The 18,534-nt window shown below is 39.9% G+C and overlaps 1 long non-coding RNA gene across 1 annotated transcript; it reads right to left on the minus strand.

The window, feature by feature from the left end:
- Nucleotides 1–938: 938 nt before the first annotated feature.
- On the minus strand, nt 939–5,516 carry LOC147698314 (uncharacterized). The gene is made up of 3 exons (XR_015299195.1): nt 5,508–5,516; nt 2,748–2,963; nt 939–1,307 (listed from the first exon to the last, which is right to left on the minus strand). It is a non-coding gene; the product is annotated as an uncharacterized LOC147698314 (long non-coding RNA).
- Between the last annotated feature and the right edge of the window lie 13,018 nt (nt 5,517–18,534).

The raw sequence follows: 18,534 nt of genomic DNA on the forward strand, positions 1-18,534 counted from the left end.
TGAGTGATGTGTTGATGATGAGTTGTTGAGGGTGAGGTGTTGAGGGTGAGTGAGAGTGACGTGTTGTAGGTGAGGGTGAGGGGCTGAGGGTGAGTGTTGGTGAGGCGTTGAGGGTGAGTGAGGGGTTAAGGGTGAGGCGTTGAGGGAGAGGTGTTGAGAGCGAGGGTGATTGAGTGTTTGAGGGTGCAGGGTGGAGGGTGAGTGAGGGTGAGGTGTTGATGGTGAGTGAAGGTGGGTGAGGGTGATGGTGATGTGTTGAGGGTGAGTGAGGATGAGGTGTTGAGGGAGAGTGAGTGTGAGGTGTTGAGGGTGAGTGAGTGTAATTCAGGGTGGGTGATGAGTTGAGGGTGAGTGAGTGTGAGAGAGGGTGTTATTGACAAATGTGAGTGTTTTGCATGTGTGACTCGTTATTGTAAAGTGTGTTTGTATTTGTGTATGTTGTTGTGGTAGAATGATGCTGTTGCGGTGGTGTAGAGTGATGTTGGTGTGTTGATGAGTGTTGTTAGTGAGGTGCTTCCTAATGCTGTAGTTGTGAAGTGTTGATGATGAGTTGTGCTGTGTTAGTGTTCAACTATTACCACCACACTCATTCCAACAACAGTTGCAGTTCTCCCAACAACCTAATTTGTGATGTCCACCAATGGAACACGCATCAATACCACCTTAACATTCGGCCCCCCACAGTAACATTGCTCAACAACACAGCATAACTCAGCACCAGCACAGGCGTCTTTAGCTCAACAGTCTCATTCATACATAATACTGTAGTGCGTGTAAGCTACAAAGTCTGTGTATTTTGTATATGTTTTTCTAATGTCAAATGGATTGGCTAAATCTTGTATGTGGGTGTGACTATGTTGTATAAATGGAGTGTCTTAGTTATAATTTGCCTTTCGAATAGAAAAAATCACCATAGAAGTAGTAAAATTTGTATTACACACTTGTTTATTTTTTATAAAAAAACACAAATATTTATTGTTTAACTTTGTACAAAAAAAAGATATCCTGGCAACATGCAAAATTTACTCAGAACATATTTCATCGTCTTTTTCTTTAAGAATCTTTATGATTTGCCCATTACAAAAGACAACTTCAAAATTTTGTGGCAAAAAATGGACAAGGGCATCTCCGATGTTCTCAACGTCCTCATCTAACATAAACCATTTAATTAAGATCTCGTTTTCGATGGGCATCGATTGCAATTCGTCTGTGTTTGTCACTTTTATTGTGATGATACTTGTTTGCTCAGTAGAGCTTTCAACACCATAAATTAGAATGTCCATCTTTTCCTCTGGTGGGGCTGTTACCTGTTGAGAGAAAAGAAAAGCAATAATTATTTTTAAAATGTGTATACTTTTTTTTTTGTGTAAGGCCTATAGTGGTTGAAAGGGACAGAGTTGTTGAAAGGGACACATTGGGTGAAATGGACTGAGTAGGTGAAAGGGTCCCAGTTGTTGATAGAGTTTGAGTGGGTGATAGGTCGAGACTGGGTGATAGGTGGTGGTAATAATTTTTTTGTGTGGTTGTAGTGTCATAGTGTGTTGAGGGTGAGTGAGGGTGAGATGTTGAGGGTGAGTGAGGGTGAGGCGTTGAGGGTGAGTGAGATTGAGGGTGAGTCAGTGTTTGAGGATGAGTGAGAGTGAGGGTAAGTAAGGGGCTGATGGGGATGTTTTGAGCGTGATTGAAGTGGTGTTGTGGTGCTAAGTTTTGGTGTGGTTGTAGTGTGATAGTGTGTTGAGGGTGAGTGAGTATGAGGGTGAGTGAGAGTGAGAGTGAGTGAGAATGAGGGGGAGGTGTTGAGGGTGAGTGAGGATGAGTGAGGGTGAGGAGTTGAGAGTGAGTGAGGGTGAGGGGCTGAGGGTGAGTGAGGTGTTGAGAGTGAGGTGTTGAGTGTGATTGAGGATGAGTGAGAGTGATGTTGAGTGATGTGTTGAGATTGACTGAGGGTGAGGCGTTGAGTGTGAGTGAGAGTGAGGTGTTGAGGCTGAGGGTGAGAAGCTGAGTGTCAGGGTGAGTGTGGCTGAGGCGTTGAGGGTGAGTGAGGGTGAGGTGTTGAGGGTGATTGAGGATGAGTGAGAGTGAGGAGTTAAGGGTGAGGTGTTTAGGGTGAGTGAAGTGTTGTTGTGGTGGTAAGTGTTTTTTTGTAGTTGTAGTGTGATAGTGTGTTGACGGTAAGTGAGGGTAAATGAGGGTGATGTTGTGAGGGTGAGTGAGTATGAGAGTGGTGTTGAGTGTGAGATGTTGAAGGTGATTGATGATGATTGAGATTGAGGTTGAGTGAGGAGTTAAGGGTGAGGTGTTGAGGGTGAGTTAAGTGTTGCTGTGGTGGTAAGTATTTGTTTGTTGTTGTAGTGTGATAGTGTGTTGACGGTGAGTGAGGGTGAATGAGCGTGAGGAGTTGAGGGTGAGTGAGTATGAGGGTGAGGTGTTGATGGTGAGTTGTTGAGGGTGAGTGAGTATGAGAGTGGGTGATAAGTCTAGAGTGGGTGATAAGTCTAGATTGGGTGATAGGCCTAGAGTGTGTGAAAGAGCCAGAGTTGTTGAAAGGTTCCGAGTGGGTGAAAGCTCCCGAGTGGGTGAAAGCTCCCGAATGGGCGAAAGGTCCCAAGTGGCTGAAATGTCCAGAGTGGGTAAAATGTCCAGAGTGGGTGGAAGGGGCAGAGTGGGTGAAAGGGCAAGACTGGGTGCAATTCCAAGAGTGGCTGAAAAGAGATAATTGCAAAACTTTGTTTGTTCGTTGTGCTTACCTCCATTTTGCTATGGCGCGTTGTATTCAATATTTTTTGGCAATTGAATTCATGTACAGTGACATGAGTCAGGGTCACATATTTCCCAAGATGTATTTTAAATAGTGACGCTTCTCTCCACAGTGTCACTTTTATATCATCAGTTGCATCTTTTATTGTAATGGATTTGAGTGGGGTATCTTGCCCATTGATAAACACCGTTTTTGCGTCCTCTTCCTACACAAAAAGAAAGCATTCTATTAAATAGTGATTGTAAAAACAGATATTACTAGTGCATTGTCTGAAAGGCTATATAATGTATCATATTTAACGACCCAAATGAACCTCCTTTCTAAAAGATTGAAATGTTTCTTGTAAAAAATGGCCTTGTACATAGTACTTTTTTTTGTAGTATACACCAAAGCACTGGCATCTTATATTTTTCAAAAGTTGTACTTGCTACTATGTGTGAAGAGTGCATAATCAAAAATGTGTCCAGTTAGTTTTTGAAGTTACTAAAGGTGTAATGTGTGTGTAAGTGAACTATGCATTTTTTAAGTAGACATGATGACATGAGTGAGTGTGATGGTGAGGTGTTGAGTGTGAGGAGTTGATGGGGAGTGAGGGTGAGTGAGGATGAGGTGTTACGTGAGGGTGAGGTTGAATGTAAATGAGGGTGGGTGAGGGTGAGAGGGTGAGGGTGAGAGTTTGAAGGTGAGTGAGGGTGAGAAGTTGAGGGTGAGTAACGATGAGCGTGAGTGTGAGTGAGGCTGAGTAAGGCAAGTATGCATATTTTTAGTAGACCTGATGACATGAGTGAGGGTGTGGGTGAGGGTGAGTTATTGAGGGTGAGGTGTTGAGTGTTAGGGTGAGTGAGGGTGGGGTTGAGGGTGAGTGAGGACGAGGTGTTACGTGAGGGTGAGTGTGAGTGAGGCAGAGTTAGGGTGAGGCGTTGAGGGTGAGTGAGAGTGAGGGAGTGTTGAGGGTGAAAGATTGAATGTGAGAAGTTGAAGGTGAGTAAGGATGAGTGTGAGTGTGGGTGAGTGAGGGTGATTAATTGAGTGAGGGTGAGGTGTTGATGTTGAGGCTGAGGTGTTGAGGTGTTGAGTGAGAGTGAGGGTGACTGAGGAGTTGAGTGAGAAGTGTTGATTTTTTGAGGGGGAGGTGTTGAGGGCGAGTGAGGGTGAGTGAGGGTGATTGAGTGAGAGGTGTTGAGGGTGATTGAGGGTGATTGAGATTAAGGCTGAGTGAGGCATTAAGGGTGAATTGTTGAGTGTGAGGTGTTGTGTGTGAATGAGGGTGAGGTGTTGAGAGTTATTGAGGGTGAGAAGTTGAGGGTGAGTAAGGATGATGCTAAGTGAGGGTGAGTCATTGATGTTGATTGTGAGGCTGAGGTGTTGAGGTGTTGAGTGAGAGTGAGTGAGTATTTGAGGGAGAAGGGTAGAGTTTTAGAGTGGGAGGTGTTGAGGGCTAGTGAGGGTGATTGAGGCTGAGTGAGGAGGAGGTGTTGAGGGTGATCTCATGTGAGTGAGATTGAGGGTGAGTGAGGCATTAAAATTGAATTGTTGAGGGTGAGGTGTTGAGTGAGAGTGAGAGTTGGGTGTTGAGGGTGAGTGATGTTGACTGAGGGTGAGGCATTGATGTAAAGACAGTATTTGCGTACTTTTGGTAAACCCAAAAAGAACAATTCTACAAAATAGTGACAGTAAAAAAACATAGTAGTAGTGCATTGTATCACTGGTAATATAATGTATTATATTTCACGACCCAAATGAACATACTTTCTACCATAGTGCAATTTTTTTTTAGTAAAAATTGTCATTGTGGAGAGTACTTGAATTTGTACTATACCCCAAAGTACTCACATATTATATATCTCAAAACTATCCCTTTATACATAGTGTGAAAGAGTGTGAAAGAGTGTCTAATGCAAGCTTTTTTGATGTTGTCCGTGAAGTTCCTAAGGGCCCGATGTAGGTAAATCCCATTTTTGTATGTAGGTACCAACATCTGGATTCATTACAGAATCCTTAACAAATCTTTAATTACCAAATCGGTAAATAGCGAATAGGTAATGCGCATTAATTCATATGGGTTTTGAAGGACATAGGAATGATTAGGCATTACCGAATCGGTATTTACTGAATCTGTAATTAAAGAATTATGAAGGGTGCAGGTGGTGTCACTTTGACACCCTCCTGCACCGCCAAAAAAGGCACAGGTGCCATGTGGCAAGCATACCTGCTGTAAGGGCAGGTCTGCCTGTCACATGCCATAGGTATTTTACCCTGGATTTGTATTCCATGGTAAAATACCGATTGTGTAAGCCATGTACAGAAGGTACATTGCCTACCTACATTACATTTCAGTTAATTTTATTGAATCTGTAAATCTACCGTTTCGGTTAATAAACAGATTTGCTAAAGTTACCTAAAATGTGCCCCTACATCTCAATAGCCCTTTACCGATGTGAAACGGGCCAAAATCTTTTTTTTTTGGCCGATTGGGATCGCTAAAGGGCTACCTACACCGGGCCCCTAAATGTGTAATTTGTGTGTAAGCCAACTATGCATTTTTGTACTAGACATGATGACATGTTTGTGTTGATACATCTGGCACATATTGTCCCTGAAACAGTCATCAGACTATTTATACTTGCAATTTCGAAAAAGCACAAATACATAAGATATGTCATTTACAATCCTAATAAGTCCAACTCTTCCACTGCAAGACAATATTTTTTTTTAGTTGACATGATAACATGTTTGTGTTCATACTTACGGCAATTATTGTCCCAGAAACGGTCATCAGGCTTTTTAGACTTGCCCGTTTTATTTCCTTGATGGGAGAAGCCGATGGTGCAGGCGGATGCAAAATGTTGTTTGCTTGTTGGATCAGGCCCTCCTCGATTGTCATTGCGGGAAATTTGGTTACTTTAGTTTGTTTTGTAATTAAAATTGTTTTGTTTTTGAGAATAAAGTTCCGTATCAGTAGTCCACAGTTTATTTTCGTTTGCTCATATAAATTTTCTTGGTAACAAGTACATTTAATTGTTCCAGTTTTATCTGCTAAAGCCAAATGGAATAAAATTTTCTGCTCTTGTTTAGCATTTTTGTACGTAGTTTTCCCTGAGCAGCTGATGACATTAACTCTTATTGGTTTCTGGTATGGTTTGTTGTCATCAGTATTAATGTTCATTATTTCTTCAATAGACATCATCTGAAATAGAAAATGTGATATAACATGTTAAATACAAACCCATATTGGTTTATGATCACTGTAATAGCATTCTAAAGTACCATAGTTGTGTAGTTGGTCATTTGTATATATATGATCTAAAATGGATTGGTAGTTAGTTGTGTAACTGTTGATGAGTTGTTGACATTGTAATTTTGTTTCAAAGAATCCAAGTAATTGCTTGCTGTTTGCATTTGTTTGAGATACATCCACATTGAAATCCCCTATAATAATCAATTTGTGCATGGGGTAAAAATCCGTAATATTAGTGATGAAATCAAAAAGAGAAGTTATACTTTTTAGGGGTGGTTTGTATAAAATAATAATAAGGTAATCTGTGTTATCAATCTGTAGAGTAAAATGTAAAATGTCTATCCCTTCAAGTGTCTCATAAATAGGCAATATAAATAAATCTTTTTTGTAGTACATAATCATTCCATGGTTTGTGTTGTATGTATGAAATTTATCAAATATAATGTGATGATATTGTTCTATACTGAAATCATTAGCTGTAGCATTTCTTGTAGTGTTGATCTCAGTTAAGCAAATAATGTCTGCTTGTAATATATTCCTATCCGCTACCATAGATGGAAAATTTTTCTGTAGTGATCTTATATTGTGTGCAATGATATTGAAATGTGCACTGTATGTATGTAACTGTGGGATATGTATTTCAAGTGGCATTTCTGTCCTTAATCTGTGCATTTCCTCATTAACTTGTGGATGTACTACAATTTTACGTTCATCAAAATTGTGTACATAGACATTTTGTATTGATTTTGCCCTGCTAATAGCAACCTAATGCAAATGATGAATCTTGCTGTTATTAAAGTGTATATAAAGTGGTTCAAGAGTTGCACCTTGTGTGCGATGTATAGTGCGTGCTGATGCTTGGCGTAAAGGAAATTGCTTCCGTATAATGGTAATAAATTTCTTAGTGTATTGGAAATGTCTAGCTATAGCATGTATTGGTGTCCATGTATTTTGTGTTTGTGAATGAAATAAGTGTTTATATTGTTGTCTGGTTGTTTCTCCTATAGTGGGATTGTCAAATAACAACCAAACAATAATAGGTGTATTGTTAATCAATTCTACTAATTGTACAACACCAGTTGCGCCATTTGTTAAACCATCATTGACATCCACATTGCAACTTAAATCATAACGAAGTTGTAAGGCAATGTGTAATGTATGTGAAAGGCCCATTGTTTTCTGTGGATCTTTGGGCAGTTGCTTAAGAATCGTTTTTTTCACACTTTCAGACAAATCAGAACTAACAGTATCGCTTGCTACTGTTATGTAGACAGGATAATCTTTGCAATGTTGTTCTAAAACCTTTTTGTTAATTTCATTAACTTCTAGATTAGTTGACATGATATATGGAATTGTTTCTAATAAAGTCTCATCAGGTTGTATTTCCCTTTGCTTAATTTGTGAAATATCTTCTTCAGTATGCTTGCCTTCTCTCAATCTGTTTAGTAATTCAGCAAATTGTAGATCTTCTTTTTGGCGCATAATTTTTGTTAATTCAAAAATTTTAAAATGTTCTTTCCACAAGTTAGCACTTAAAGGACCATACATTTGTGTCGAATCCTGAAAAATGTATCTGTCAAATACAGGTTTTAATTGGTAAAAGTCACCAATGGCTAAAATAGAAATTCCTCCAAATGGTTCATTAGATGATTTAATTTCTTGAAGCCTGTTATGTATAAAATTCAACATATTGTGGCCTACCATTGAAATTTCATCAATAATAACAACTCTAACATGCATCATTTCCATTTGTAGAGCAGTTCTATGTTCATGACTCAGTTGTTTATAAGACAAACTTTGCGACACAGGTATTTTGAAAGTGCTATGCAGTGTTTTGCCATTAATATTATGGGCAGCCTTTCCTGTTGGAGCAGTAAGTAAGATATAAACATTATCCGGATTTTCACCGGCCTTAGTGTTATAGTAGCGTAGTAAAGTTTGATAAAGTGCAGATATTACAAAACTTTTCCCAACACCAGCCCCTCCAGTGCAAAAAGTATAGCATGGAGTGCTAGTAGTTTTAAACCAATGCAAGTGATGGTAAACAAAGTTAAGTTGTTCTTCCGTTAAGTTTTGCATAAGTTGTTGGTATTTTTCATTGGGTAAAAGAACGTTAGTTGATCTTTGTTCTTCAGTTGTAGTTCTAATTCCTAAATCTAGAGCCAAATCATATCTATTATTATGTTCTGGATTTTGGTCTTCTGTCTGTATATTCACAGTTGGTGATAGAGGAGGTGAAATGACATTTTCATGAGACTGTTCATGAATAATGTTTGTAAGTTCACCATGCTGTTTGTTATAGATTTTTAGTTGTGTGTCAACAAATGTTTTAACTTCCAGATACCTATCATAGTAAGTTTCCTTGTTGATTAGTATTTTTTCTTCTTCCCTCCATGGATAGTGCAACATTAATATTTCTCTATAATACTCTTCCGGTTCATTATTTTTGCTAAATCTGCAAAAGCGTATTATTTTCCCTTGTCTGCGCTTATTTAAAGCATAATCATAATTATGTTTCTGTTGTTGTTTATTTCCGTCACTACATTCTATTTCTAATTCTTCCTCATCTGAGCTGTAAAAGTTTTGTTCTGCAAGTAAATCTTCGCAATCATTTATTTCTTTCCCATGTGTTTTTTTCTTCACATAGTTGAAATTAGCCGCATAGTCTGCTAACGTGCACATCTCTAATGATTGTGGCCGTTTGCAGTACTTAATAATAATATTTTCACATTGAATGTCAGTGGAATTTTCGGGCAAGTTATTAATAGTTTCGATATCACGCATTAAATAAGTTCTTTTCTCTGGACGGCTAGTATTAATAAATACAAATGATCGTGAGCTTTTCCGTAATGGTATTTGAAGAATTAGATATGCTGCTTCTTGAGCACTAATTTCTGTGCAGTTGAGGAATTTGTTCCCTATGTGTTTAAGTTGATCTTTGATATTACTATTGCTTGGTACCTCTTTAGCAGCTTGCGCTAGAAGTTTGCTAATTCCTCTTTGCGATTTACTGATATATGAGATAATATAGACTGCACAAGCATAAGGGTCTAGTATAAACTGCAAGTCTATATTTGCTCGCCAAGCTTCTAAAAGAGTACTATTGTAGTTATTGATGAAGCATTCGGCTGGTGTTCTTTTTAAAAAAATAGTTGTTTTTTGTAAGCTAGTTTGTATAGAAGTAATATATTCTTTATCATCCATTTTAATGAAGTCCAAAAATTCCTCAAAAGAAAGTGTATTAAAAGTAGTATTATTCATAGCTTCATGTATTATTTTCATATTATCTTGCCATTGGTTATTTGTCTCCTCCAGTGTTAATGGCTCTAATATGAGCGTTCTTGACATTGGATATTTGGGATATTGATATTTGCATGTCCGTTGCTGTTTACGTCTGCAATGTTTGGTGTGACCATGCCTTTGTAGATTTATTAACGGTTGTAAAACAGGGTTTTCAGACTTATGACAAGTGATATATTTGTCAATAAAGCTATTGACTTCTTCCACTGGTGAAACACCATACAATGGTGCTTTGTTTACCCAGAGTAATGCATGTATATGTGGAGAACCTCTCTGTTGGAATTCGACTCTGTAAAAGTAGTCTACTATTTCCCCAATTGGATTAGTGCCATTCAGCAAAACACAAATAAAGAATTTCCTAACTTGATAGTCAAACTGTCTTGCACATGTTATTGGATCTTCTTGTATTAATTTACTTTTAGTTTCCCAAGACATGTTTAAGAATTCTTCCTCTGTACATTCCTGTAAGTTTCTAACTCTCAATAGTATATTTATTAAATGGTGCCATTTTGTTTCTGCAGCAGATAATGTCAAAAAGAAAGTGGGAATGCCAAGTTGCCTTATCATAGCAAAAATATCTTTTTTGCAACCTTCCCAATATGGAGGTGAACTGCGTATAGTTTTTAACACTTTGTACCCCTCATTGAACTGTAAAACATTGGCAATATTACATTTAATGTCTTTAGCAGTTATTTTATTCCCATCTGTAAAATGTTTTCTGATGGAAATGTTGATTTTACCATGGATCTGCTTAATATGTAATTTCTTCAGTTTAAAAAAGACATTAGTAATAGATTTAGCGACTCTTCTATCATAACTCCTTAACTCTGCTTGGCAAATAGTACTATAATGTACCGGTATGTGTCTTTCCTTATTGTTAGGTCTTCGTTCACCACAAAAAATAGTAGGGAAAGCCAAAAACTCTGAATCTTTATCCTCATATAAACCTCTTGGCGTGTTATGTTCAGCTGGAGCGAAACTTAACACATTCAGCGAATTACTAGTAATAGTTTCATTTGTTAACATAGTATCCAAATTTCCAGCTTCTATGTTGTCCGAACTATCAGATGAATTGTTTGTTTCAGAAGTCTCATTGTGAGATTCTATTTCTGGAGGTATATACTCCCAGTCAGGGTTAATGGTAACACCATATTCATTAAACATTCGACTATTTTTCGCTAGCCATGTAGCTGCCTTTTTTACAGTATTTGGTCTAATATTCTCATAATGTGTATATGATTTATAGATTAATTTCCTTTTTAATTTCACTGGGATTGTCATGGCGTCATTAATTTGCCTTGGTAAAATTGTAACAGTTGTCATAACATCTGCAGGTACATTAACTACTGCACCTGATAATGATTTTTGAAAACCGCGTGGCAGACTCCGAATTTGTAAGAATGGTATCCTAGGTGAAACTAATCTTTCTTCTAAATCATATAATTCTAATTCAACTGGTACATTTGGGAAGCCCATGCCATTTACAATTGAACATGGTGGTATTTTGTTTTTGCGAATGTAATAATAGCAAGTCTTACAAATAAAAGTTGTTTTCTTGTTACTAATGTTACACTTGTTGAAAATTTCGGATTGGCTAACACTGCGTATATTTAGCAACGTTTGTTTATGCCACAGTTGATTGCAAAGAGTACAAATGTACTCTGGCCCATGCAATATTTCCCGGTGGAATTTGCGAATGATTGTATGGATTTGTTTACCTCGTTTCTGTCTTTGGCCCTGCGTGAAGATGGGTATGTTATTATCAGTAGCACTTAGTTGACTGTTGGTAATGTCTTCTTCAGCTGTATTAATTTTTTTTCTTTGTACAACTGTAGTTGGACATGTACTTGAATCCCTTTTTCTTTTCCGAGACTGTTTATTTGTTCCCTGGATAGCTTTACTATTACCTGGTAATTGTGGTAAATGATTGCTATTGCTATTCCCTCCCTTACTTGTATTCTGTAAATGATCAGAAGACATTGATGTTGATGTTATCGTCTGATTAGGAGTACATTCAGTAGTATGTACCCAAATTTTTCTTTCTTGCGGCAGTTGACTATTTTTTTTGTGCACAGTAAGTGCTTTTGTAAAGGATTTTCTTTGAATGACTTTTATATCTATTGGTGTTAATTCAAATTGGACACATTGCTCAGCCTGATGTTTTAAGTTATATGCTAGTTTCATAACATATTGAATTAGCCCTTCAAACGAATTAAATGCAATTGTAACACATGTTCCGTTTGAATGAGGCATGCCTTCATGGTCCCTACTATGTGAATCAAATACAAAGTATGATTGCATATGTTTGAAAATAGCTATTACATAAACATTCATACAAAGTAGAACACCACAGTGCTTCTTAATAGTAACATTTAATGCTGTGCTAATATCTGGGTAGGCTTTATCAAAACGTTTAAGGACATCACCGTAGTAAGCATTCCGTAGCAAAAGTGAATATATCTCTTGATTGTGGTCTATATACCTTGGCAGGTCATCTGGATGCATAAGTGTTTCTTTGTTAATAGAATGCATTTGGAGATATAAAGCGTCCCCACGGTCCATTATATAATGCAGATCATTAGAGTTCCAAGTAGTTACTGGCTTGCATAAATTGTGCAAGACAGCAAAAGCACTATTTGGTAAGCATTGCTTACCTTGTGATTTGCTATTAAATTTGCTATTCCCTTGATGGTAACTTGCTTTTAAGCATTTCTGCATCTTCAAAGTTATACTGAAATGTTGTTATCAACAAATGTAAATTGAGAAGGTTTGTGAACTAAAAAATTTTTTAGGGGACTGTAAGGTATGAACTTTTAACAATTTTTAAACGAAGTGGCAAAGTAGTATTTACCTTAACTTCTGTTTCTTTTGTTGTTGTTTTGAATAATCTGAAAGTTGAAAAAAAACATATTGTTTAGAATATATTTCTCCGAATTTTTGCCATAAAAGACACATTAGCATGTAAATAGTCTTTTAAAGACCTGTTAAGAGCTCTAGTGCTGCTGTGAGTGTATGTGCCACGGCTGGCACACAGGCAGGGTGAGATGATAGAGGGAGAGAGAGGGAGTGGGAGGAAAAGGGGGACAGAGAGAGAGTGAGTGAGTGCGTGAAAAGTTAATACTGAGAGACGTTAAAAAATGTGTGTGTGTGTTATGTGTTGCATTGAATCAGAGAATGGATGAGGTGTGAGGAAGGTAAAGGGAGTGAGAGGGAGAGTGATAGGAAGGGAGACGGGGATGGAGGGAGGGAGAGAGAGGGAGAGGGAGACAGAGGGATTAACAAAGTTAGAGTGAGAAAGAGGAAGGCAAGAGAGAGGGAGGGGGAGCTAGAGAAGGAGAGAGAGGGTGAGTGTAGGTGAGGGGTTGAGGGTGAATGAGGATGAAATGTTGAGGGTGTGAGTGTGAGGGTGAGGTGTTGATTGTTGTTGAGGTGAGGTGGTGAGGGTGAGGGTGAGGGTGAGTGAGGGGGAGGGGATGAGGGTGAGTGAGGGTGAGGGTGAGGGTGAGTGAGGGTGACGGTTTGATGGTGAGTAATGGTGAGGGTGAGTGAGGATGACATGTTGAGGGTAAGTGAGCATGAGGGTGAGTGAGCATGAGGGTGAGTGAGCATGAGGGTGAGTGAGCATGAGGGTGAGTGAGCATGAGGGTGAGTGAGGATGGTGTGAGTGAGTGTGAGTGAGGGTGAGGGGTTGAGGGTGAGTGAAGGTAGATTAGGCTTAGAGATTGAGGGTGAGTGATGGTGAGAAGCTGAGGGTGAGTAAGGATGAGGCTGAGTGTGGGTGAGTGGGAATGAGGTGTTGTGGGTGAGTGAGGTGTTGAGGGTGAGTGAGGCTGAGGTGTTGAAGTGTTGAGTGAGAGTGAGGGTGAGTGAGGAGTTGAAGGAGAAGTGTTGAGGGTGTGTGTGTGAGGTGTTGAGGGCTAGTGATGCTCAGTTTTATGTTGTTGCTGTCACCCCGAGCCTTAACCACTGACCCTGCCCCCACCGATGCGGTCATTGGACACTAAGTAAACATTAAATTTTGCCCCTGAGAGAAAGATTGTGAGTAGGCATGTAATAGAGTGTGTGTGTGAAAGTGTCCTTGTTCGTGGAATGTGTGTATGAAAATTTTGTTGTGGTGTGGCGAAGTGTTGGTGTACCCAGTTACTGTGGAAGTAATGTAGAAAGATAGAGAGGGAGTAAATGGGAGACAAATGGAGAGTTATGTACAAAGACAGAAAGGAAGGGAAAGTTAGGGAAAGGAAGGGAAATGGAGGGAGAGGAAGAGAAAGGGAGTGAGATGCAGGGTGATAGGGAGGGAGACGGAGAGGGAGGGAGAGAGGAGGAAGAAAAAAGGGGGAGTGAGACAGAGGGAGGAACACAGTTAGAGTGAAAGAGAGGAAGATGGGAGAGAGGGAGGGGTAGCTATAGAGAGGGAGAGAGAGCTATAGAGATGTAGGGAGTCCGAAAGAGAAAGAGAGCGAGAAAATTATGTGTATGCCGGGAGGGCTCAGTGCACGAAGCCTTCGGCTGCAGGGTCCTGTGATTAACCTCATGGTCAGTTTAATGTTGTTGCTGTTGCCCCGACCCTTAACAACTAACCCTGCCCCCACCGATGCGGTCCTTGGACACAAAGTAAACGGTACATTTTTCACCTGCTTGAAAGATTGTGATTAGCCATGTAATAGAGGTTGTTAGCGAAAGTCCCCTTGATAGTGGATTGTGTGTATGAAAAATTTGTTGTGGTGTGGCGAAGTGTTGCGAACGGATTATGACTGTACTATTCCCCCTAATGTTGTAATGTGCCTGTGACTAGTGTAGTAAGTGTATGGGCAATTTTTTTTTGGGTAGGCAGCTAATTCTGGCTTGGAATTGTTGTTGGGGATGGAGAGGGAGTGAGTGTGTGCGTGAAGAGTTAATAGTGCGAGACGTCCTGAAAAATGTGTGTGTGTGTCATCGTGTAACTTAGATTACTTCCTATATTGTATTGAATATGAAAATGAAATGAATGCGGTGTGCGTGTAATATTGAAAGTGTACACAGTTAGTGTGCAAGTAATGTAGAAAGATAGAGAGGGAGTAAATGGTAGACAAATGGAGAGTTATGTACAAAGACAGAGAGGAAGGGAAAGTTAGGGAAAGGAAGGGAAATGGAGGGAGAGGAAGAGAAAGGGAGTGAGATGCAGGGTGATAGGGACGGAGACGGAGAGGGAGGGAGAGAGGAGGAAGAAAAAAGGGGGAGTGAGACAGAGGGAGGAACACAGTTAGAGTGAAACAGAGGAAGATAGGAGAGAGGGAGGGGGAGCTATAGAGAGGGAGAGAGAGCTATAGAGATGTAGGGAGACCGAAAGAGAAAGAGAGCGAGAAAGTTATGTGTATGCCGGGAGGGCTCAGTGCACGAAGCCTTAGGCTGCAGGGTCCTGTGATTAAGCTCATGGTCAGTTTAATGTTGTTGCTGTCGCCCCGATCCTTGACAACTAACATTGCCCCCACCGATGGGGTCCTTGTACACAAAGTAAACAGTACATTTTTAACCTGCTTGAAAGATTGTGAGTAGCCATGTAATAGAGGGGGTGGGCGAAAGTCCCCTTGATAGTGGATTGAGTGTATGAAAACTTTGTTGTGGTGTGGCGAAGTGTTGAGAACGGATTCTGACTGTGCTATTCGCCCTAATGTTCCAATGTGCCTGTGAATAGTGTAGTAAGTGTAAGGTGCATTATTTTTTGGGGTAGGCAGCTAATCCTGGCTAATATGTTATTGGATGTGTGCTTGTGAAAATGTAATACTAGTAGTTGTACGAGTGGCTGTTTCTGTGTGTCAGCTTGTAACTTGGATTACTAACTGTGCAAGTAAAGCAACGAATGAATGCATTGTGCGTAAATCTTGTAAAGTGTTGCCTGTTTACGTGCAAATTAATGTTCAATTAGAACTTTTGACTGAAAGTTTGGTGCTGTAGTGGCGAAGTGCTATGATGTTACATTGCGTAGGAGTTGCACGTGTTGTATAAGGGTGGCAGTCAGTGTTTTGCCTAATGTGACAGGCTGTGTGTGATTAGTGTAAGATGCAGTGTTTTGCCTAATGTGACAGGGTGTGTGTGATTAGTGTGCTATAGAGAGGTAGGGAGACGAAGAGAGAAAGAGAGCGAAAAATTATGTCTATGCCGGGAGGGCTCAGTGCACGAAGCCTTCGGCTGCAGGGTACTGTGAATAACATCATGGACAGTTTTATGTTGTTGCTGTCGCCCCGAGCCTTAACCACTGACCCTGCCCCCACCGATGCGGTCATTGGACACTAAGTAAACATTAAATTTTGCCCCTGAGAGAAAGATTGTGAGTAGGCATGTAATAGAGTGTGTGTGTGAAAGTGTCCTTGTTCGTGGAATGTGTGTATGAAAATTTAGTTGTGGTGTGGCAAAGTGTTGGTGTAACCAGTTAATGTGCAAGTAATGTAGAAAGATAGAGAGGGAGTAAATGGGAGACAAATGGAGAGTTATGTACAAAGACAGAGAGGAAGGGAAAGTTAGGGAAAGGAAGGGAAATGGAGGGAGAGGAAGAGAAAGGGAGTGAGATGAAGGGTGATAGGGAGGGAGACGGAGAGGGAGGGAGAGAGGTGTAAGAAAAGAGGGGGAGTGAGACAGAGGGAGGAACACAGTTAGAGTGAAACAGAGGAAGACAGGAGAGAGGGAGGGGGAGCTATAGAGAGGGAGAGAGAGCTATAGAGATGTAGGGAGACCGAAAGAGAAAGAGAGCGATAAAATTATGTGTATGCCGGGAGGGCTCAGCGCACGAAGCCTTCGGCTGCAGGGTCCTGTGCTTAACCTCATGGTCATTTTAATGTTGTTGCTGTCGCCACGACCCTTGACAACTAACATTGCCCCCACCAATGCGGTCGTTGTACACAAAGTAAACAGTAAATTTTTCACCTGCTTGAAAGATTGTGAGTACCCAGGTAATAGAGGGTGTTTGCGAAATTCCCCTTGATAGTGTATTGTGTGTATGAAAAGTTTGTTGTGGTGTGGCGAAGTGTTGAGAACGGATTATGACTGTACTATTCCCCCTAATGTTCCAATGTGCCTGTGAATAGTGTAGTAAGTGTACGGTCAATTTTTTTTTTGGGTAGGCAGCTAATCCAGGCTAATGTGTTATTGGATGTGTGCTAGTGAAAATGTAATACTAGTAGTTGTACGAGTGGCTGTTTCTGTGTGTCAGCTTGTAACTTGGATTACTAACTGCAAGTAAAGCAACGAATTAATGCATTGTGCGTAAATGTTGTAAAGTGTTGCCTGTTTACATGCAAATTACTGTGCAATTAGAAGTTCTGACTGAAAGTTTGTTGCTGTAGTGGCGAAGTGACATGATGTTACATTGCGTAGGAGTTGCACGTGTTGTATAAGGGTGGCAGTCATTGTTTTGCCTAATGTGACAGGCTGTGTGTGATTAGTGTAAGATGCAGTGTTTTGCCTAATGTGACAGGGTGTGTGTGATTAGTGTGCTATAGAGAGTGAGGGAGACGAAGAGAGAAAGAGAGCGACAAAATTATGTGTATGCCGGGAGGGCTCAGTGCACGAACACTTCGCCTCCAGGGTACTGTGAATAACCTCATGGTCAGTTTTATGTTGTTGCTGTCGACCCGACCCTTAACCACTGACCCTGCCCCCACGTCGGAGTGTTAGGAACGGAAGTAAAAATTGTGTAGAAGAGTGAACAGTTGGCTGTACTTACTTGATATATGTTGGTGCGCAGTTTCTTTCCCCCTATCAAGGAAATGTTGAAAGCGTACCAATAACCTACAAGAGATAACAAAAAAAAAACAATATGTATCTGTTGTTTTAAACCAAGGTATGACCTGTTTTAGAAATTACGTAGTCTTTTGCTAAGTATTACCATAGAAAATGAAGATTTGCAAACACACATGTCGCAGAATAATTTAACACAGGTGCAATGTTGATATAGTAACAGTTCTAATAAACGCAACTAAAAATATCAATACTGTCCCTTAGATGTATAGAAATAACACTTGCATGCACTTACGTTCTAAGATTGAATGCCGTAATTTTTCAGTGGCTGTTGGTCGATAGCAGCAAGTTCAGCGCCGTTCTGTAAGTCGAAGTTCTGTCCTCGCTGGTAAAAAGAGAGTATGACTTAAAGTGACCCGTCCCTCTGCTTAAATAGGGGGTAACGATGCAAGAATCTTTTTTTTCTTTTTGTGTTTAAGAAAGGATCAAAGCTTTTAGTCCTTCCCTTGCCCCAAGGAAAAGTCACACTAGCTGATGTGCGCGACTTGGAAGTGTGAATGTTTGAATGTGTATGCAGATGGAGTTTCGACATAGGCGCGCCAGTAGACTTCACTGGGCAACTCCCTTAAGGCCATATAAGAATTTGCTCGGAACTCACAAAGCAAAGGGCCTTTTTTTTACGTTAGTGTAATTGGACTTCAACTGTCTGCTCGAAGTTACACTTAAAAATGCCATATATAAAGCATCAAAAGTATACAAAGTTTCACTTAAAAACATACAACTCTTGTAATATAGTGGCTCGAAGTTGTGCCGTTTAGGTTTAGTATGAAAATACTGAAAATTGCCGCGGATGCGTCCATTAATGTGTGTGTGGCAACGTTAAAAAAAAGTGGGTGAATGAGAAAGATGGTGGATAATTTTGTTTGGCAAAAAATAAATGGAAAGACAGGTGTGGTGCTGAACGGGTCAAAGGCCGGATGCAATATTTGCCATAAAAGTTGTGTTTTCCGTTTCAGTATGAAAATAGTGAACATTGCTGCGTAAGTGGCCCTTACATGTGTCTGTGTGTATTTTTAAATGCTATGGGAATTTTGGCTGTGTGTGTACGTGTTTTGTAAATACACAATTTCGCTGCGGGTGCGTCCCTTAATGTAAGTCTTGTAATATACAGGCTCAAAGTTGTGGCGTTTATGTTTAGTATGAAAAGACAGGACATTGCTGCAGATGCCTCCATTAATGTGTGAGTGTCACCATAGAAATACAGTGTGAGAATGAAAAAGATGTCCGATGATTTTGTTTGCCAATAGATAAATGTAGCGATAGGTGTGGCGAAATGTTCGGAGCTGATTTATTTGCCATCAAAGTTGTGTTCTTATTTGTTGTATAAAAATAGTGAGCATTGCTAAGGATGCGGCCCTTGAATGTGTTTGTGGGTAATTTTAAATGCTAGGAATTATGTTGGTGTGTGTGTACGGCATGGTATGTAAACTATAGTAGTTTTGTTAACGTTTCCAGACACCATTTTATC

This window comes from Lissotriton vulgaris, chromosome 8 (genome assembly GCF_964263255.1).
Source record: "Lissotriton vulgaris chromosome 8, aLisVul1.2, whole genome shotgun sequence".
NCBI classification, from domain to species: domain Eukaryota; kingdom Metazoa; phylum Chordata; class Amphibia; order Caudata; family Salamandridae; genus Lissotriton; species Lissotriton vulgaris.